We start from the raw sequence: 22,337 nt of genomic DNA, 5'->3' as shown, positions 1-22,337 counted from the left end.
GACGACTCGTTTGATTAAGTGGTGTTTGAAACTACGTTATGCGTTCGGTCTGAACAAGCTTAACCTATCGCCGATTGCAAAGCGAAACCAGAAGCTGCGGATCGAGCCGAAGGATAATTATTCTTCTACATCCACACACATGGCTGCACCTTTAAGGATCGTTCGCACCAGCACCAAATGGATTCACAATTAAAACGAAACACTTTGCAAAGCGGTTCCGGTTGGAAAAACCGAAACGTTTTACGTTGCGTGGTTTCTCAATTCCCAACGCTAGACCGAATCGCAAACAAAATGGACGACACTTCTAAACGCCCTCGTCGGCGTGGAGTTAGCGTGCTGGTGCTTCGAGAGCGGCAACACCATCCGACAAGGGGTTTTACATGGGGATCTCAACCGTGTCGGGTACCGTTTGGCGAGTTGAGTTTCGGCGGAGGATTAATTTCACACGCCACGCCACGGGTGGAAAATGGCAACTCCGTTTTTGTGAACCACTGGAAACTGGAAGCTGCGGATGGGAAAATTATAACCGGGGTGGAAAAAAGGATTCGTGTAATGATTAGGAGCCAATCAACAAGCATTTTGATGGTCGGCATGAATAATTTATGTTTTCTTTAAGTGATGAACTTATGGTTTCTTTAACGCAGGCTTAAAGAATAACAAGAAAATGTCATTCCAAAACTGACGGTAAGCTTCTGACTCTCATTTCATCAATCAAGTGTAATTTGAGCTACCTATTAAGAAGGAAAGCCAGGCAATATGTTTCAACGGGGTAAAAAGTTATACACGTTTAAAATGTATTAACACGATGACTGCCGTATCACCCAAAAAACGGATGACAGCAGCAATTCACCTCAACCCGTTACACTAATATAGAAATAAGCTACAGTAATTACAAATACATATGCTTTGGAATGTTTAGTCTTTGCTTGGTTTCAGGTGAACGTCCAGACAATATATAAAAAAAAGAAAAAATAATAATAAAAATAAGACAAAATAGTGACTTCGTTTTCAATTTTCATTTTCGTCGAAAGTACAGGTATTCGATGGTTTAGAAAATCAAAACATGGCTAATCTATATATATAAAAGTCACCGTTGTCTGTATATATATATATGTATGCACTCGCATCACGTAAAATCTACCGGGCCGATTTACACCAAACTTGGCAGGAAGGTAGCTAATTTTCCAGGATTGAATGATCTGAACTTCGTTTGTTGATATCTTCAATCCTCCCTACCCCTCCCGAACACCTATCCTGTAAAATTAATGAAAAACAATTATAGCTCAACCATTACTGATTGGATTTACATAAAAATTGATACACATGCTGCTTTCGTAAGGACATAGCATGGTTTAAAATTTCATCGATCTAGAAGAAGGGGAAAGGGGGGCTCGCATACTACTCCCTACCTCAAAAATGGTAAAAATGCAATATGGATATCAATTTCGCAAGATTTAGGATCTCTAAATCGAATGGCCTTACTCTTAATGTTCAATCTTAGCCCAGACTCCCTCTATCCTCCTCTTCTTCAGCATAACAATAGCAATTCTCAAAACGAAGAGCGTTATTTCTTATCATGTATTCAACAGCATTACGCAAACTCTAACGGATCGATTTGTGCCAAACTTGACTGGATATTAGCTAATTTTACAAGGATGAATTATTTGGACTTCGTTTATTGATGTCCCCATACCTCCCTACCCCTCCCGGATAACAACCGTCTAAAAATAAGGAAAACCAATTAAAGCTTTACGATTATTGAACAGATTTTCACAAACTTGGTACACATACTGCTTACAAAGAGACATAGCTTTGATTAAAATTTCAACCTCCTAGGGCAAGGAGAAAAGGGGGCTCTCAAATTACCCCCTACCCTAAAAATAGTAAAAATGCTATATGGGTACCAATTTCGCAGTATTTGTGGTCTCTAAATCGAATGGCCTCACTTTTAATGTTCAAACTTAGCTAAGACTCCCACTACCGTCCTCCTCTCCAGCAAAACAATAGCAATTCTCAGAACAAAAAACGTCAATTCTGATCACATGTATTCAACGCAAAATCTAATAAGTCTACCTTAATCAAACTAGGCTGGAGTGTAGCTAATTTTTTATGATTTCGAATATCCTCCGTCCCTTTCCCGAACCGAAAACTTTTCCCTATCCCCGAACACCGAACACCTAAAATGAAGAAAAATAATAATAATTCAACAATTATGGGATGGGAGTTTTACAAAATTTGGTACACGTACTTCTTAAATATGTAGCCATCATCTAATAAAATTTCATCCATGTACAGGAAAGGATAAGAGGGGCTACCATCTTACCTCTGTATCTCAACAATGGTTTAAAAGCAATATGGGTATCATTTTCGTAGTTTTTTTGGGGTCACTAAAACGAATGGTGACAATTTGAGTGCTCAATCTCATCTCAGACTTCTTCTATCTTCTCCTACAAATATTTTGAATCACGCAAAATCAATCTAAAAAATTTACACCCAACATACTAATAAGAGAGCCAATTTTCAAGTGTGAAACGTCCAACATTCTTAACATTGTAAAACTCAAGGCACTGAATGAAAACACTCTTTCGTTTGGAATTGTTTTTCTACCCGGATGAAATCGGGTTAATCAGCTAGTTGTTAACGATACACAAGATGTACACCTGTTGTTACCCAAACTGTTCGAACCCGAACGATTCGAGAATCGAGTTTCTATATTTTTATCCCACTTAGGAGAGCGCATACTCCCATGGCAATTACCGGGCAAATGTCCCTCCTTTTTACAACGTGTATTCTTTCATTTCAACATTCTATGCGAACTGTTAAGGAATGCGAATTGTTCATTTGTTTCATTATTCTGATTTAATGATTCCACTGTGAACAAAACAAACTGTCCGGGAAACTAGGAAACAAATTGTGAAACAAGCTTTTTGATAGCGTTTCAACGTTTCACAATGAGAAAATTAAATAAAAAGTACAATAATAGCACATAACCTCTGAACGTGAAACGTTTACCGTCGACAAAACAGTAACTGTAATTGCATCTGGGGTAAGGAAAGGGAAATCCTCTACGCAAAGCTGGAAACAGGCTGGTGCCACAAAACAAGCCTGCCGTTCGCGCACGTTTTGGTTGAAATTATGTAAATTGTTATGAGAAAAAGGAAGGAAAAGAAAACAGGTATCGCGGGGTAAGAATTAAATAGCAAATGCGAACCGGGTGCTGCAATTAATGCAAACCGCAGAACAGTATAACAAAACAAAAGTGAGTGAACGCAAGTCAAAGGGCTCGAGCGAGGGCTTTGGGCTGTGGCAAGTGGTGCAATTAAACGGGACTGATGTGTTCGACTTCCACCAACAGGTGCCCTTCGAAAGGGTCTGCCTGCAGTCGGAGCTGCAATGCCGGAGGTGAAGATGGATGAAGAATGCAATGAAATTATGTACACCACCACGCCCAGCGCACCTATGGGACGATCGATCGGTAGCAGAGGAGAAGGGAGTGCAATTGCATGTGCAATTGACAAATGCGTGAACAAAGTGCATTTGTGCCAAAGTGCCACTTAGAGGAGCGAGAGTGAAAGGTGGTCTTGAGAGTCCCGGGAAGCATAAAAATGCACTTGCGGATGATGTTCCCGTTGGCTTCCGTGTATGTAGGGTTTTAAAAATTAGTTTCATTGCATCGATAACGCATGTTATTAGATTTTAATCATCTTAATTTCATCATCCATCAAGATAAGTCAACGTTCATTTGTTTAATGTTATGGTAAATTAATAATTTTCATATTTAATTTTTCAACTCCTCCTTCGTTTGATTTATACAATCGGAAAAAGGTTTTGTTGTAAACTTGATATCAAGTTAACCCTTAAATTTATTTTTCGATGCAACAAAACGCTTCTTTTAAAGTCTAAGTATGATTTTTTATTGTCGTAGAAAATTAACCAACGGTCAAAATATTACAAATTAAATATATTATTTTGAAAAGGTTGAAAGTTTGTTTTAAAAGTCACATATAAAGGGTATATTTCGGTATATTTCGGAATATGAAGGTCATGAAAAAGAACAGAAGCAACATATTTCCTGAACCTGAACATATCAATACATCCTAAAGCATTTACAGCATTTACTTTCCATTTTATTAATATTTTATTAATTCATTTCATCAATTATTTTGTTTGTACCTTTCATTTTATATCTTTTGTAGACGATGAAAATTGAATTTAATGGAATATGCTTAAAATAGCTTAAACATAACGTGATTTAGAAATAAAAACGCTCGCAAGCTCGTTGGCTGTCAACAACAAACTTAAATTTTTCAAGTTATGTTATATAACTAGTTTAATTCTTAGTAGAAACGTTGTTACAAGATTTTGAAAACAACAATACTGAACCCTTTCGAAAGTTTTGTATTTTTTTACATCGTTTTCTACGTTGAAAAAATAATAGGAAATCTGAATGAGACATAAATGCTGTAAACGGCGTTTCCGACGCGATGCAGTTTTTACAACGCAAGTTAACCATTTTGCTTTCAATTTCCCCCGTGCTTTCGGAGGGTTTCTTGTCCCTAGCTTTCATTCGTTCCCCCGATGCTGTTCGAAAGGAAAACTAACTTTGATGGATCGAGCCGGAAATTGATGGTTTCCCGATGTTCCCGATAATTAAAGTTGGATATTTAATGAAACACGAAGACCGCTCGACCTGTCACTTGTTGTCGGTCGGTTGGTTCTCGTGTGATTGTGTAGGAGGAGGGGTGAGGGGCGCCAAGGCTATAAACATCGCATTTTGTAGGAGAAAGGGTGACCAAGTGAGACGGGGAAGCCATGCTTTCCCTTCCCGGTCAGTTCCTTTTCCTATCCCCGGCTTAGCCCCGAAGAAAGGAAGCCAAATCCCTGTTTAAGGGGTGCGAATGAACACTTTGTGCGCGTTTGTCCGAACCGGGAACGAACCAGGAGGGGTTAGGGTTGAATAAACCGGACCCTCTCCTCGCCCTCAATCCGCTGCTTCTTTCCTTCTCAATCCCGAGAGACAACCCGGTTAACCCTCGAACGGACGAAACCGCGTACGGCAAAGGAAAATGTACACGAAACAAACACGAGTTGGGGTGTTTAACCAGAGGGGAAGGGTTTTTCCGTGGAAAAAGGACACGCTCCCGGCTCGTATGGTAGCATCTGCGTGCGTACGTGCGTGCGTCCGCGTTGTGGTTCTTATTTTAAGCAAAGGAAAGACCGTTCACGCGCGCGCCGCAAGTGAACGGGTTCTGTTTTGTTATCAAATTTTTATCATCTAAAAAAATCGCATTTGATTTTCATTCAAAATTGCTGCGAATGTTGATTTGGATTTGGAGCATTCGTTGGCATTCTGCTTTTTTTTTTGTTTTTAACAGATGAAGCATACAGTTAAGTTTTTTCTATCTCTATCTATCTACAGTAGGCTATCATTCTTGATGTTCTACATACACTGCCGGGGTTGCTAGGTGAGATGTAAAACGCTGTATTTTTTATTTAAAATAGTTTACTTTTATTCTATTGTTCGTTTTCTTCGCCTACTTTAAATTTTTCTTTGTGTGTAGCATACAATATTTTAAATTGTTCACTTTATTGAAGCGCCCTTTTTAAAATCTATGTCTGCTCTATCTTCAAGAAAAATAAAGCAATCCATCTCGAGCTAAATTCACCAGTTGCAATATTTGGCAAACGAGGAAAATCCCAATCAAGAAGGGAGTTTGTTAAGACAGCTCAAGTGTAATTCAATCATGTTTCAGCTGAATGGTGCTCGATGAAAATCCCGACCGCATCCCGGGTGGCGCTGCAGCCCTTGACGTGAAAATTGCCTGCATCGAAAGATGAAACGGAAAATCCACCGTTTTTCCATCGTTTCATCGGAGAGGTTCTGCTGCATCCCTTTTCGGTTTGGGCCTCGCTTTTCGGTTCGCCTTCTTTCGGGTTCTTTTCCAAGTTGGAAAAGGGGATTGATGTTTTTTCCTCTTGTTTTTTCCCCTTCTTGACAGGATACCATGCTTTGTCGAACCCACCACGGTTGTCTGTGTCTGTGAGTATGTGTGTGTGTGTGAGTGTTTGAGGTCCTGCCACAAAAGGACGAACACGCGCCAGACGTCGGGGGCCGCACGCGCGACTCGCACACTCTTTGGTGGATAATTGGACCAACGCACACAACGCCATTCGCCAGGGGCGCATCCTTTTCCGAACGGGAGCGGAAGCAGAACAAAGCGAGAAGGAAAAGTGCTGGTGCACCAAAGTGTGGTGCAGTTGGGTTGCACCGGCAAACACCGAGCACAACAGACGAACGGAAGCCCTCAGCAGATGTTACGATTCCCGGCGGTGTAAGAGATTAAATCATCTAGTCCAGACGTTTGCAAAGAACAGTGGTTTTGCACCCACAAATATGAAGTTTATATATGTTTCCTGATACAACATTCAGTAGTTCATTTTTGCGAAATACGTTACACACACTTAAGAAAAAACTCCAACGGTTAACGAGAGAAAATAATCATACACCGTCTTGTACTCAATCATTCACATGGCTTCCGGTGTTCTCCGCTCCTACTACACTCCTATCGTGTTGCTGAACAAAAATTTATAAAACCCTTTGGAGCATAAAAAGTGCTATCGTATAAAACCATTAATACCAGAAGGGTTATAAAAAAAGAACAAAATGTTCAACATAAACCACATCAGAATAGCATCGCAAGAAGGCGAAAGAAACAGGAAAAAACATAAAATCGGTAGCTGCTTTGAAGCGGGACCTTTAAAATCACTCACTGGCACTGGAACGATGATGGTTTGCTTGTCTCATTTTTAAGGCTCTTTATTATTTATTTATTTTTTTTTTTGCTTCGCTACAACTTTACCCCCCGTTTTGACCTGCCCACGAAACTCGGTTCCGACTCGGAAGGAAAACTGAAATAGGAAGTGCATTTGGGATGCAGGAGAAAAGTTTCGAGCGCAGCAACGTAAGAGAAACAGCGAATGAGCAGTTTTCTTTTATGATGATTATTTTCTACACATTTATGAAGATGAAAGTACGCTCATGACGGCATCTCATCGGGCATAAACGAAAGTGAACGGCTACACAAGAAAAAAAAATTGAAGCCATTTGAAAATCAAGGTTGCACAACATAAAAAGTCATTAGACATTTGGAAAAGATAAACAAAAAGTGTTTGTTAAAGAACAGATGAAAATGTTAAGCACAGTACAAAGCAGTCAATGAAAATACAAATATAAATGATAGAATAGGAATCAAAATGTAAAAAGAAACATTAGTTATAAATATAAGTTTCTTGTACTTGTTTTAGAAAAGAAGTCGTCGTATGATCGTTTCGTTTAATAAGCAGAAAAATAAAGATAAGTCACACACTTTGGGGATAACGTATCAAAATTTATATTAAGAGGCAGTTTTCAAATAATATTCTAAATTTACCTCCAAAAGCGTATAAGGAACAGCAAACATGTAAAAATCCAAAACAATACCAGGGCTGATTTTAATTTTATTTAAACGCCATGTCAATTCCGACGACTTAATTAAACACCTCCTAACCACACTTTCTTCCCTCACCGGCTGGGGAACAAACAGCTCCCCTGTGGGAAAACCGGAAAAACCTTCAACACAAATCACTCAACTTCGTAAACTCGCTTCCCGCTCGCAATATTTCTACGCTTCTGGTACTATGTTTGGGAAAAATGTCTCTTCCCTTCGTGTTCGAACCTTCGGCCAAAACATTTTCCCCCTTTTTACACACCGTCAGGACTATGGGATCGGTTTTGGACGACGTGGTCGGGCGACGACTTATCTGTAGGGCCGTATCTTTCCCGTTTCTCGGCCGCTGACGAAGTCGAACATAATTCGATGGTTTGTCATCCGATGGGATGCCCGTTACTGTTATGATTATCTTTCTGGCTACCGTTATTGTTATCGTGCAGATTGCGTTTAAAGGGCTTTTAAACGGTTGCTCGATTTTGGGTCAACGTTATGGATGAGTTGGGGTAAGCATCGTCCTTTCTATGCCTGTCCTCGGATGGGGGAAAGTATTTAAGCATCGTTTTAATTCGTTTTTAAGTGAGTGTTTTTGGACGTTACGATAATTCAGCATTACATGGTGAGAAGAATATGTTTGAGTGTGTTGAACATGTTTTTGAGAAAGATTTTTTTAATGAATTTTGTGTCAAATTTATACTCAAAAGCTTTGAAAAAAAACTTCTCAACATCAATTTCACCATTTCACAGTTTTTTTTGAAAAAAAAATGCCATTAACTGCTTTAGGCACTCCTACCGAACGCTAATTAAGTGTCTTTTGGGAAAGTTTTCTTGCTAAACTTTTCCTGTTTCCAGCATTTTAAACTTCACGCGCTCGGAACGCGAATGGAAAAATTCGCAATAATGCTGAAGAATTTCTATTTTCATCATTACTTTATGATGCTCGGGAAACTTACCTCCCCCCAGGAGCCATCCCTGTCGGCTCGGTGAATCGTCAAGGAGGTTACCGGGTGCAGTTTTTACGACCGCATACCGCTGTTCATATTCCGCGCAGATTGTTCGGTGGTTTGGGGTGCACTTTGCATTCGAGCTGAATGTAGAAGCGGACATGGTAGACGAGGTCGGTGAAGGGCGTGCATAATCGCATAACTTTTTTACGATCCTTTCCCGCGGGTTCAGCGTTCAACGGTAGGGCCCTTTTTCCTTTCCTTGCCAAACCATTTTTGCCACGAGCCACAAATATTGAGATAGATTTATTGCTCACGTCTTTGCAAAGTTTTGTCTTCCCGGTGCCGATGATGTCTTCTGGTGCTCTTGAGTGTCGTAAAAGATGCATACCGTTCGATCGTACGTAAGAGAAGGGTATTAGCTATTCATGTCCAATCATTGCGCGGCATCTTCTAAAGATTTCAACGGTCCTAATCAAGTGTATTTCATTTATATCATCAAAGTAACGAAAAAGGCCCTTGCGATATTGGATGAAGAAAGGATTTTCGAAATGTTCACAACATCATAAAATAATTCACACTGATGAGTAAACTAAGTCCCTGTGGAGATATTAACCCTCTTTTTGAAGCTTAGAAATGCTTAATTAAATTTTATATTTATGTAAAAAAGTGTAGGAAGGGCCGCGGAGGCGAAAGGTTTTACTTTTTCTCGAGAGCAGGTCGAAAACCGCGTATATAAGAATAATCACAGAAACATTTTGAACAAGTTCCCATTGAAGAACAAATCCGTCGAAGGAGATGCCTATTCTGTTAATCTCTTATGTACTTTCCTAATAATTTTAAGTAAGTAATTTTGTTAGAAGTTGTTCATCAATCACTCAATATTTTAAAGCATTCTAAATGTTTGTCTTACTATTTGCGATTTAAGAGGATCACTTCAATCTTAACCCTTCTTTGCATGATTTTTGTTTTTTTTTTTAAATAAATCAGGGTGATGTAATTAATGCCTGGTAATTGACAGTGATGTTTGCTATTTTTTGACAACTGCGTTTTGTTGTACGCAATAGTCGCTTAAAATGTTTCCAGCAAACAACAAATTTACAGTACAAGGGGTTTGAGTACCTTTTTTTGTTGACTAGATATTATGATTGAAATTTCCCTCATCATGCAAAGAAGGGGAATCAAAAGATGTCTATAAAAGCAATGAAATGAAGAAGTAATAAAAATAATATACAAACTTAAAAAACTGCTCATTTTATCTTTGATCTACCACAAAAGCAAGAATTGATGATCCAATATACTTTGAATGATGTTAGAACGAAAATAACATTTGAGCGAATATTCATACAGACATTGAAACCTGAAAAGACTAAAATGAAATCGCCGTCATTCCAATTTTATATTTATACCATTTTCCTAACAATTCTATTCCTTAGTTTCGTACGTCGCTCAATGCAACAAACACAGTCACAATTGGATTAATCCTCTCGATGACAGGTGAAGAATTTGTTTTCATTTTCCCTCCGTCATCCTCCGGTTAATCCCCACAAACCCACCCGAAAGGATCCCGTCGGTTCGCATTCGGTTCTATTTAGGCTCTCTTTGCCGGTTTATATATTTATTTTCTTCGTCAAGCTCCCTTGTTTGACCGACCGCTTTCGGGTTGCTTGTTGACCCACATTTCCGTCGATCCTGTTAGGGTTGGGTTTTTCGTTGTTTCTTATAGCTTACCCTCGGCCACCCTCAGTCTCCTCCTCCCCCCACCATGGGTTGCGGGAAGATCAATAGAGGGCACACACGGGAGGGCTTCACAACGACATTGGCCGTCGTTGTGTGCGTGGCCGCCCTCAGGATGGCTCAAGGATTATTTTCGTTGTTCGACGGTTGTTCGCTTGTCTCTGGCTTCGTTTCGCTCCATCTTATTTCTTGACATCCTTGAGCGGATGAAGATGATGATGATGATGATGATGAAAATTTAATGCGAACTAAAGTTGTTTCCCTGCTAGGAAACGTTTTACGGTCCGGAAAAGCTTTGAATTCATTGAGGCTCCTTGGAGTGGAAAAGGTTTTCGTAAATCAGGGTTTGCGTTTGCTGAGGTTGAATTTTGGTAGCGTTCTTTGGTTTGGTAGCGATTTTTTCTTTAAAAGAAGTAAAAGCTAAATAAATGTTGTTGGTTTATGGTTTAGTAACGGAAATTTTAATTTTTCGTATAAATTACAACATGCGATTTTTTTTTGCATTTATAATGTGTATTAAAGGATGGAAAACTTTTCCTCATATTAAACTAATACTTTCTAAATAAAAACAGGTTAAGCAGCTTCGGAATAAGAAGCTGAGTTTGCATTCTTCTGCTGCATTCTGTTTTTGCGGAGGAAAAATAACGTGCCAAAGCTCCATCGACTGTCTGGTAAATATAGACGGCACACCGGCAAGTTTCTAGGAAACATTCAATCCATTCATAGCTGGCAAACGTTTTCCCGGAACATGTCCGACGTGTCTACTACGGTTGGTGTACTATAATTCACTGGAAAATGTTTTCCTCGCTTATAATTTCTCTTTTGCGTGGTCGTCAGGATGGATACGGTTCGGAAAATTCGCATGCCCACGGCGAGTTGCTCCGTGGGTGCAACCGTGTAGGTGTGTGAACAGCCATCCAAAATCGGAAACAGAGGGGCTTGCCAAAAAAAAAAAACGGAAATGTGATCCGCTGCGGAAAAATATATTTCTCCAGCATCTCGAGGGTCAAACGTGGAATAAAAACGGGTTCCAAGCACCGACCGGGAACGGCTGGAGCGAAACCAAAATCAAACCGCCTGTTACGGTTGTGTTCGTGCCGTGCCGATATCTGGCCCTTCCTATGTGTGCACAGTGTTTGTGCCGGGCTTCACAGCAGAGTCCTGTTTTCCCGGAGTGAACGGAGGGAAACGCGCGGGTGATCAAATGAAAACACATCCCTCCGAGCCAGCACAGCACTTCCGCCGTCGCCTGAGTCGGGAAAATGGAAAGACTACGTGACGCTTCGGATGATGTGCGCGTACATTGGTGGAAGCGGTGTGTCCGTGTCCTTGCGATGCTGGTGTTGGTGAGCACACGATCCCGAGAGGGTGGCACGTTCCCGCGAGAGCCTAAAGTTGGTCGATTTTTCACCGCCAGCACCACCGTCCGCGTTTTCTTCACTCACTTAGCTCATCCTGGCTCCAGTCGGTACACTTCCGGTGAGGAGGAGTCCTTCCCGGTTTCGCACAACTCCAACGTGAGGAAAAATAAAATGCTGCAGCTGGATGAAAATAGAGCTGAGCAAACGGAAAAAAGTTTTAATCGCCGAAGGATACAGTCATTTTCACATCAGTAAAGTTGGAAAATACTTCCCTTAAGAACCGATCCGGTTTCGACTGGGGGGTTTTCTTTCTGCGAATCGGAAAAATTTGGGAAGATTGTGAATGAATCTTTGACACTGAGTTCGGATTCTAAAATAACACAATTTGGAAAATAACTCCAAGGAAACTCTTTGGAAAAACCCTATGAAATGTCCTAAATAAAGAAAACGTCAGATTGAATGTTTTGCACTGGTTTGATTTTATTTTTAGTTTGCTTGCCTTTGAACATAAGTATAAACATATTTTGAAGATTTTCCCGCCGGAACCGATGCCTCGAACAAACCAATTAACGAAACCATTCGAAAATACAACGCCACCGATCCGATGTTGTGCTTCCCTTTTGTTGGAGCACTATTAAATCGGATTTCCGGAGTGGCCTTCCTACCGCATACGAATGGAACGCTTCCCGATCGCCGCGGGGCCTTAATGAAAATGAAAAAAAAGCACCCAATAAAAGAACATAATAGACCGCCATCATATGGCGGAAGCGGCACTGCGTGTGTGTTTATGCTGCTCATATATCATCTCATCTTCAATCGGCCGAAATGAAGGACGGTGCAGATAGGTGAAGAAGGGGGGTTGAAACGTGTGCCATTGGGTGCGCGGGGTCATGGCCCATTCGTTCCGGGTTTTCGGCGGGGGAGTGGTTCTTCATTCGCATTTACCGTCCAGCCGTGTTTTTTTTTTATTTTCTTTCTATACTTCGAAGCTGGAACGTTATGGATGGATCGATCCGGAAGATGGACGACGGCAGGAAGCTGGAAATAAAGTCGTCTCACCGGCGTGAGAAGTGAGTCGTGAGGGCGTGTAAAATGAATCACGAAACGATAAAGGAGTAAATGGATGCTGTTGGTCATGGAAAGTGTCTTCATGTTGATGTCTTTTTCTTGATGATAGCAAGGCAAAACATATTTTCTTCGATTCAACACCCGAATCCTTACCCTCCATCAATCCACCTATCATCGCTTGTTCTCACCTCCGCTCACTCGATCGAGATGGCTGCAAACATTTTTCTTTCCACCGCAGGGATGTGAAGTGCTAAATAAACTTCATTATTATAATTGCATTGTGCAGTCGAATAAGGCCAAAAAGGGGTATCGTGTTTGCAGCCAAAATTAACTGAGGATAATTGAATACTATTGCCCGCCGCGGCTAGGGGGAAAACATGCAAAACAAAACAAAAACAGCTTTCACTCTGGGCGTCAATGTTTTATCAAATTGTCGGTATCCGTGCTCGGAATCTCGTTCCGATTTCGGAAAAACTGTAACCACAAATATGGCCCGATAATCCAATCATTTAATTTTCATTTTCCCTTCCCAAAAGTAGCCAAAACCATTTGTCGGTGGAGCAGCCGGGGTGGGACAGTTGGGAAGGGGTTTTTCCTCTTTCCCGCGTGAAGGCAGGCTTTGTGGGGAGTACGGGCGGGGTTGTGTACGTGAGCCATCCAACGTGAATCTCGCGTGCTGCTTGAGGATTCTGCCTTTTTACATGGTTTATTTGTTCTCTGCTTTTTTTCCAACCGGAGTTGAATGATTCCCCCGCGGTTCGCTGTGGTACGTTTATAGTGAGTGAGGGGGACGGGCAGGGGACGATTGCGACGGCGGCGATAAAAAATGGAGAGAGTACGGAACAGGGCGAGACGACTATTCTGGGAGAGCAAGAGAACGTTCTGTTTCACCACGCGCGTGCACGCGGCGTACTTCACGGAGAGAAAGGTTAGAGAGAGCACGGGCGACATCTTAGTCAAGTGAGCAAGTGAGATCGCTATAGCGTAATCAGTGAGAGCATTTGTGAGGGTATTGGTGAGAGCAAAAGAATACCGCACACCTTTCTTCTTTTCTTCTTCCTGCAGCAAACCATTGGCAAGACGTGAAAAGGGCCTGGCATTCCTGGCAGTTCCACCGCACTCCCCACATTCAGCACCCTCTTTTCCCGTACAAACGATACCATAAATAAACTTAACCCCCTGCACGCATACTTTCGTCCACGCTTCCATCGTGCAATGAAACGGAAAGGGTACACGCTATATGCTACGTTCTCTTTCGAAAGAGAGCAGAGCGTTCGCTCTCTCGCCCAGAATCGCGGTTGGTGAGCTTTGGAAGGGAATTTAAAATCCAGTCTGCCGAGAGACACCGGAGGGGATGGTATTCGCGCAGAGTGCGTCTGGTACCTTTTTTCAGTGCCCGTTCCATCGGATAGCAAGCGGCAGAGAAAGAGAAGGAGCGTTTCGAACAGCAGCAGCATTGGAATATGATGCAAAATTATTAATTGCAATCAGCAATACGAGCACACAAACAGTTCGCCATCAACGAACCCCAGCGTGAAGTTTTCGTCGTGAATGGAAAAGTGAAGCTAGTGAACGAGCCGTTTTTTTTCAATCAAACAATCCCCGTGGAGGGAGATGAAAGAAAAAGGTGTGTATTTTCGTGTTAAATCTTCGCCGCCCCTGGCTGTGTTTGTGTCTGTATGTGTGGCCTGTGTCTTTCTCTTCTTGGTGGAATAAATTCTTTTAACGGCAAAGTAGCGTACTACAGCACGCGGTGTATTAGGTGGCCGCGTATCTCGTCTCGTATCGACGGGGCTCCTATGTGTGGTTGATAACGAGGTGAAATAAAGCAGAGGGAAATCAAACAAGAGCACACGCACTGTGTGACATGTTGGCCTGAGATGGTGGGCCGTTTTTGATCAGCCTGTGAGGGATGTTCGACACGCGGAAATGGCGGAACGGTGCGATCGAAGCAGGCACACCGCAGCGCGCTTCATCCATCTTGACAATTGCGTTCCCTTTCTTCCTCTCTCCGGCTGCTAACACACACACGCACACACTTCCGCTGCAAACTTCCCTGTTCCGCGCGCGCGACGTTTTCGGAAGTCTACCAAAAGGGAAGCGCGCGCCGTGCACATTCACGGTGTTTTTTTTTTTTGGGCTCCATTAGTTGGTGAAGGCGAATTAGAAATAGTTCGAATCCTTGTACTAAAATACTTCAGAAGTGTGAACGAAAAGAGTGTACGAAGAAACAGAAAACCCCATCGAGGCCCGATCCATCGTTCGATTCCGGGGAGCAATTATTGTTTGTACCCCTGGCCAACCCATCGTGCGCACGTCCTTCCATCGTTCAACCCTCAACGTTGTGTGTTTGTGTGTGTGTGCGTATCGTAGAAGCTTAACGGCTACGCTTGTGTGTGCGGCAATAGACACGACGGTGTACGTTTTGTTTTTCTTTTCCACTTCTCGCCAGCGAAACGTTCCTTCAATCGTGCGAAAGAGGTGTAAAAGGACAGTCAAAGAGCGAGAGTAAACGAAAAGCAAAACTTAGAGAACGACGGTGGCAGGAAATCGGAGCCTGATGGTGATAATCGATAGACGGTGGCGTGGTGAGTGGAAAGAGGACGGTTGTATTGGCCAGAGACGTGCTTGCGAAAGAGAACACCAAGGATACACTCTCTCGTACTCTCTTCTACATTGTGTGCGTGCGAATGTGTGCGGTTGGTTGGTTCTGTTTCTTCGACGTTTGGGTTGTTTTTTTTTTCTTTCTACTTTTTCCATTTGAATGGATGGGTCTTCTGTGCACTCTTCGGCCGTTCTCAGTGAGAAAGAGAACGTCGGTATCGAAGCGAGAGTGGGATAAAAATATTTTCACTTAGAAATAGATCTTCTACCTTGTGAGATCGACGAATGATGTGTACGTGTGTATGTGATTTGTTTGTGAAACATTTGTGAAAGGTTGAAAGGGGGTGGTATCTATGCCAGGAACGTCCATCCGGGGGTGAAAGTGAATAGAAAAACGCGCTCACGTGAAGAAAACGTGCGTAAAGAATACGAGTGACAGTGCGAATTAAACGTGCCGTTTTGTACCACCCCAATTACCACCGCAGCTTCCCATTGCACAGTGGATTAGAGAAAGGACTTGACAATTTTAAGTTCCAATCGCAGCTACTTTGCTACATAACACAAATAGCAGATAAAAGCGTGGTACCACAAAAGCACTATGAAAAAAAAAATTGTGTTTACACAATAAAGTGTCATACCCGGTGTACCAATAAAGTGTGCAACTCTTGTTGAAGGGTGGAAGTTGGAGAAAGATAATTTGCCAATCGTGTACAACATATCAATGATTCGCACACGTTACATACCTGCATTACAGGGTTTGACAAGACCCAGCAAAATTCGTTGTAAATCACACTTTCTTTCACCACAGCAACATCAACACCGATCATTGCCAAAAAGGAACTTGTCAATGAAACGTATGGCCCGCGAGCCCCTCCCGTGCGGCCCGCAAAACTTAAGCATCGATTTCTATTTGGATTTCATACGATATTCTAACGATAATACACAGAAGTGAGATGGTTATTTATAGAAAACTGTTGATCAGAATGCTCGAAATATGATAGAATGTATATAAGACTAAATAAAAACAGATTTTTTATATACAAAGGGCAAGCAAGAACCGTTGCTACGTGATAAAAACTTGCTTTGGAAATTAGAATTTGCAGCAAACATAACTAACCACTCCAATTTACTAAATCTTAAAATTCAAGGACAGGAAAAACCTATTTTCAGTTATTATTTTCTTCTTTCATAATTATCTTAGGCACAGAGTATTTTCAGCATAGGTACAGAAAACAAATTTTGCCGGATATTTAAAGAAGACTCAAAGCTACAGTTCCTAGTTGACTACGCATGTGATCTGATTATTAACCTGCAAAACAGTTCAATGGGAGGTTTTCTAAAGTGGATCCAAAGGCTTCAGAAATGAGAATTTTTCAAAACCCATTCGAAGCAGTTCCAATAAATTACAATTTACGTACATGGAAATGCAAGGATAAATTCCAAGAAGGGCTAATTAATGTAGCTTTTTTTATAAAAAGAAACATTTTCTCAAATGAAATACATTCATATACAAATGTCAATGGTAAGAACAGACATATGGAGACACGTGAATTTCAAGATATCCTCGACGCAGCATTGTTTGCAAATTAAATTTACCAACACCAAATTGCATCAGTTCAAACTGATATAATTGATTTTCATTTCAGTTAGTTGCGGTACTTCCAGTACATTTAAGCCCATGGGCCATCCGACCAAGCTCATTGTGAGGCACTTAAATGCTGTTTTTTTAACAAAAGAAACACCGTTTGATTAGCGATCGACAGCTTGATCGATTGCATCGACATTGATAGAATCAGTTGATCCTTTAGAATCCTGGCGAAACTGTTTGTGTGTTATGATCGGCTGTACATTCATGTGTTTGTGTGGCCTCTTTCTCTGCTTCTCGCTTTCCGTTCCTGTTCGCGTTGATTCTACCTGCCTGAAATTCCAGGTAGCCGCGGAACCAACCGTGCGAAGGTTTTCCCTACAGAAGGTAGCTTTGGTAGTGCCTCTCTGCTTATTTGTTGTTTCGGCTTTCCATCGTCCCGATTCCGAGGGTCGAATGAGATGAAGAAGACACCTAACAACAGCAACTGCTGGAGGAAATTTAATACCGAATATATATTTCCCGTGAACGGCCATTCTTTTCGCTTACGCTCCTAGCGACTCGCGAGTGGAAGGGATCCTTCCAAAGTTGGGACATGCAGCGGATGGGTGGATGGCCCAAAGGGAGGGCTAGCGGCCTCTTGCTACTCTTGCTTCGCTGGTCCCTTTAGAGCTTCCCTTTAGAATGTATTGTGTGCGCAGATTCCTGCCACCAGTGGACCGTAAAAAACTGTTCTCTGCCATCCCATGGGGGCTAAGCGAGTTTTCTGTTCCACCACGAAGCCAAGCCGTGTGTCAGAAACGTGCGGCGCTCGTGCGATTTAATGTTTATGCCTTTTCCACGAGACTCACGAATCGTGTGCACACGATGTGAAGCGGCAGGGCTAACCATCAGTTGCATTTGAAGTTTTTTTTTGTTTCGTTGGAGGGGAAAATTGCAACAACACACGCGCACCAGTAAACCGTATCCGTTCGCTGGAGATCAATGCAATCGATGTGATGCAACTGCGATCGTATAATTTATTCCTGTGGCCACGAGTTGTCTGTATTTGTAGGTTTCGTTTAAAAAAGCGATGTGCTTAAAAACAGTCATTTTATAATTTTGTTAAAGTAGGCCCTGTGCCTCTCTCTCATCACTAATATTATAAGGTGCTTGGGAAATGCCTGTTCAAGTTCTGCTCAACAGGATTGCTGATCTTTAGCTACTTCAAAACATCCAAACATCTCGCTTTTTACCTTATCTCTAATACTCAGAAGAAATTCTTTTCTAACTCAACCCAGAAACATGAAAATAACTACAAACGAATAAAAGTCCCACACAGACTTTCGAACTCGTTATATTAGAAGGGCCATAACGAAAATGGTTCGAACGCGCGGTCTCTACACACTTCATGCTCAACTTCATGCTGTGCACATTATGCTGCTAGCACGCGCTCTTCTCTCCCGTACGGGGCCCCCTTTCCGGCACGGAATACACCCCAACTCCCTGAGGAGAAGTATGCTGCGCTGGTTACGCTGTTATATAAGCGCATATCTGGAACTGAAGCAGCATGGCGGTGTTGAGGAAGTTCGAGGAAAGAGCGATCGTTTTGTGGAAATCGGGTTTCTATCAGAATAGTAAAACGTGGGTGAAACTGTTTTTTTTACGGGAAAATGTGTATAGAAATTTTCCTAAAAATTCAGGTATTTTAGATATATTATAGTCAGAGCCTACTGTGCAATCGGTGGATGGAATAGAATTGAAGTGACTAACCCTTAATTCTAAACGTACCCTCCAAACTAATGAAAGAGTCAATTTCTCGTCTACTAAATCTCTATATCGCCCGATGTTAGTACTCGTCTTTATCTTTCTTTTTTTGTGTAGTCTCAGGTTCTTCTCCCCTGTTTGACTCCATCGGATTTCCGGCCGCTCCCCGTCACCTTCCTCAACCAGCGCTGTTAGTTCGTGAGATGATCCACTGTTGGTTTTGTTTTTATTGTTTTGCTCGCTCTCCCCGTTCGATTGCTGGGGAGAGTAAATGAAACACAACATGCGCCAATGCGATGAGAGCGAGAATAAGCGCGAGCTTTCGCGGAGCGCGATGTAGAAGATGCGATAACGCGAGAACCGCGAAGTGCGACCATCATGTCGGTGCGAATGGAAGGGGTGTCGTATGAGGGTTATGTCTCGCTCACTCACAACATGTTCTTGCCCGTGCAAGGTACACAAGTTCGCGTTCGCGACGAGGTTGGCGTTTCCGAGAAAACTATGTTCCCGCAAACCGTGCGGCGCGCGTTAGCTTTTCCAGTCGTTGTTTTCGATCTCTTTCCCGTCCGTCGTTGCTTCGTTGCACCGCGTTGGTAGAACGCGCTGGTGTTGGTACGTCTTCAAACCCTTCTTCTCAGGGGTGTGTTATTTGTCTGCCTTCTATCTTCTGTGGCTCTGGTTGTTGCTTCTTCTAGGTGATAGTTGTTCGCCTCGTGGGTGTTCTATCGTCGTTCGAAGAAGACCAAAGTCTCCTCTCCAAAGCCTTTGTTCAACAAAACTTGCATTTCGGTGTGTGATTAAGGTGGGTTGCTTAGCTTGATGATGGAACAAATTGCATGAAGCTGCTGCAGCAACATTGCATGCAATCCTTACGACTTTCGCCGATTGCGGGAAGCTTAGGAGCTCTGGTTCACACAAATACAACCAATGCACACGGCACGAGGAGAGGGTGTCCTCCTTCGTATCGCGAGATTCTCCCACCTCTGCCTGTCCATTTTCTTCTCCATTGCCTCGGAAAGGATTCAGAAGCTTGTTTTTTATCTCTTCTTGTTGGTATGGTGATGTTTTAATTATTTGTTTCTGCCCACAGGCTCAAAAAGGGCAGAAAAGTACATTTCCTCCCTCCCGCATGAACTTTATGCACCTAACGAAAAACATTTCTTTCGGAAATAAGGGTTTTGTGGTGTATATGTTTCTATACTATCTTCTCAAACAGCAGCACAGCGATGAGCCTGTCTTTTAGGATCTGTTTTCTTTTTTGTGTTCGTTACTCTTGCTGCACCGTTTGCAGTAGTGTTTGTGCCGTCGGTCACATGACTACGAGCGGAAAGGTTGTGTGTTAAATTAAGAAGTGAAATCCTTTCGATTATCATCATCATCATCATCATCGTTGCCAAGTACCTTTTAGGTTCATTTTCCTCATCAAACCATTTTATTTCCTTAACCCTCCAATCTTCGCGGTTGGATACGTGATAGCTGGAAGAAATATCCTTTGATGGAAAAGTTATTTTCTTTGCAATTAATCTTCGAAAGACACAGTTCTAACAGAACTTCTATTGTTCAATTCTTTTCTTCTAATGTTCTAACGTTCTTATTCCTTCCTTTTTACTTGCAGCATTTATAGTTTACTACTCGCCAGAACCGGCTTAATGGGAAGTGTGTGAAGTGATAAGCAAAAGATAAGAATCCTTTGACATAACACCAACATAACAGCACCCGGTAAAGAATTGAGAGTTTTACTTGGAAACCCGGAAAGTAAAAGTGTTTGTGGAAGTAGAAGTTAGAATCTTAAAGAGAGTGCGAAAAAAGTGTGTAAAAATAAGGTTTGCAAAGAAGAAAAAAAGCAAGAGTGGCAAGCGGGCAGGAAAAGTGCTTAGAAGTGCAAAAGTATGCGCGTGTAACAAAGGCAGAAAGCGGAAGTAAGTAAGCGTAAAGTGTCGATGAAGCAGTAAAAATAAGAAAAAGAAAAGCTGCGAAAAAAAAAGTAAATGGAAAAGAAAAGTTCCGGTGCGTAGCGCAACAGCAAACGGCAGTCTTTTTGCGCAAGTAGTACGCGTTGTGTCGGTGTGTGTTCGTATGCGGTGTGGCCATTTTTTTGCAGGCGGTGAAGGAAGTGTCAGCGAAAGAGGGAGGGTTTTTTGCATGTGTCTCGAGCATAAGTCCCAAGATGACGATGTCATTTGTCGGTTGAAGCGCTGGAATCCGATGGCAAAAAAGCTGCTGAGTTCGCTCGAGGCGAGGAAAAGCGCGTAAAACAGTTTGCCCAACTCCCGTACCGTTGCGCGCCTCGCGGCCGCTTTTCCAGGGTGTACGGGGGAGTGTTTTCTTTCCCGGAAAAGCGTGTAGCAAAGTGTGTGCTGCATGAGAAAGTGAGACCGGTGAAGGCTGCTCTGGTGAGAGGAATTCTTCTCTCTCACCGGCTAGCAGCGGGAAAATTTTGTCAGAGGAAGTAAGTGGGAGAAAGAAAGAGAGGAAGGGAGGATCTACCATCTCCCCCCCATCCACAAGTTCCGCGTCGGCTCGGGGCTCCATTTTCCGGGCACAGGAATTTTCCAACTCCCGGAAACGTGCCGCTCTCTCTCTCTCTATCTCTCATTCGCTCTGTTTGCGCTCCTGCGTAGAAAAAGGCTGCTGTCCTCGAGTCGCGCACCGGAAGTGAAGCTAAAAGGGGAGAGCTCCGATCTGAATTTTTAATCGTGAAAAGGGAAATTTGTCGTTCGTTGGAATTTAGGCAGCATCGTCGAAAAATGGATTACGAGGCGCTTCTTTTGCTACTTCTGGCGTAAGCGACATCCTGTACTGCCACCAGCTAACTGTGGAAACACGGCCAAAAAGCTACAACAAAGTGAAAAGGTAGGTTTCTTTTTTGTTCATGTCACAGACAATGTTCGCTTTTATTAGTTATTTGATTGGTCACTCGGAAGGTGCAGGATAGCCGTGAGCGAACGTCGGTTAGAACACCGCTCGGCAGACGCCCACGATGACATAGGTTCGATTCCCAATCCTGGAAACTTGGAACGGGATAAAAGATCCCTTTATGCAGAAAACATTTACTATACGCAAAATGCAGTTTTATACTTCAATGTTCATCAAGGAATACTTTCGGGAGGTTGTTCAGTTAACCATCGAGAACGCGCACTCCTCCAGATGTCAACTTCTATTTACCGTTATATGTTTTTCTTCTGCGTTGAACGTTCGACACCGACGCCTGTCGTCCAATTATATCGACAAGAACATCTTAATCGGAGATATTGCTGTTGAGGCAAGCAAATGCGTGTCTCCATCGCGAAGAAAGGAAAACCACAACCGGTCCAAAAAAGAGACATTGCCCTTTCGGAAGGAGGAAAACAGATGATAAGTTGACACCACAACAACACCACACTGGCGGCATTTTTATGGCGAGCAAATTGGTCCTAATTATTATGGTTATGCTTATGCCAAACCCTGTACGCGCCTTTTTTTTAATGTAATGTTGTGGCTAAGAAATACCGCTTAAGCACATGCCACCTTCAAACAAAGTCAGCAAACCACCAGCGAAATAATTGCCAACATATGGTCACGAGGCAAACATGCTCCTCTGTGTGTGTGTGTATGCTTTTCGGTTCCCAGGGAGAACATAATTGGCAACATTATAAACGCCGTACATTCATCAACTAAAACGAGCTGTGAAAGTGCAAGATGAAAGGATGAACTTTTTCCCGACTTTTAATATGGCTTTGTGTGTTTCATAATTTCTAAATTGTTTGCGAAGTGTTTCATAACCGTGCACAACTTTACAATTACGCAAAGTTTCCACGAAACCTTA

The 22,337-nt window shown here is 42.3% G+C and overlaps 1 protein-coding gene across 1 annotated transcript in view; it reads left to right on the top strand.

The window, feature by feature from the left end:
• The first annotated feature begins 13,942 nt into the window (after positions 1–13,942).
• LOC131266934 (zinc finger protein jing homolog) overlaps positions 13,943–22,337 on the top strand; it is a 74,197-nt gene continuing 65,802 nt past the window's right edge. The window contains exons 1-2 of the mRNA XM_058269634.1: positions 13,943–14,224; positions 20,148–21,385. The gene's annotated coding sequence lies outside the window, so the exon portion shown is untranslated. The remainder of the gene's footprint in view (positions 14,225–20,147; positions 21,386–22,337) is intronic.

Source organism: Anopheles coustani, chromosome 3, assembly GCF_943734705.1.
Source record: "Anopheles coustani chromosome 3, idAnoCousDA_361_x.2, whole genome shotgun sequence".
In the NCBI taxonomy this organism is placed as follows: domain Eukaryota; kingdom Metazoa; phylum Arthropoda; class Insecta; order Diptera; family Culicidae; genus Anopheles; species Anopheles coustani.
Note: the sequence above shows the minus strand (reverse complement) of the source record. Positions and strands in the feature narration are given on the sequence as shown.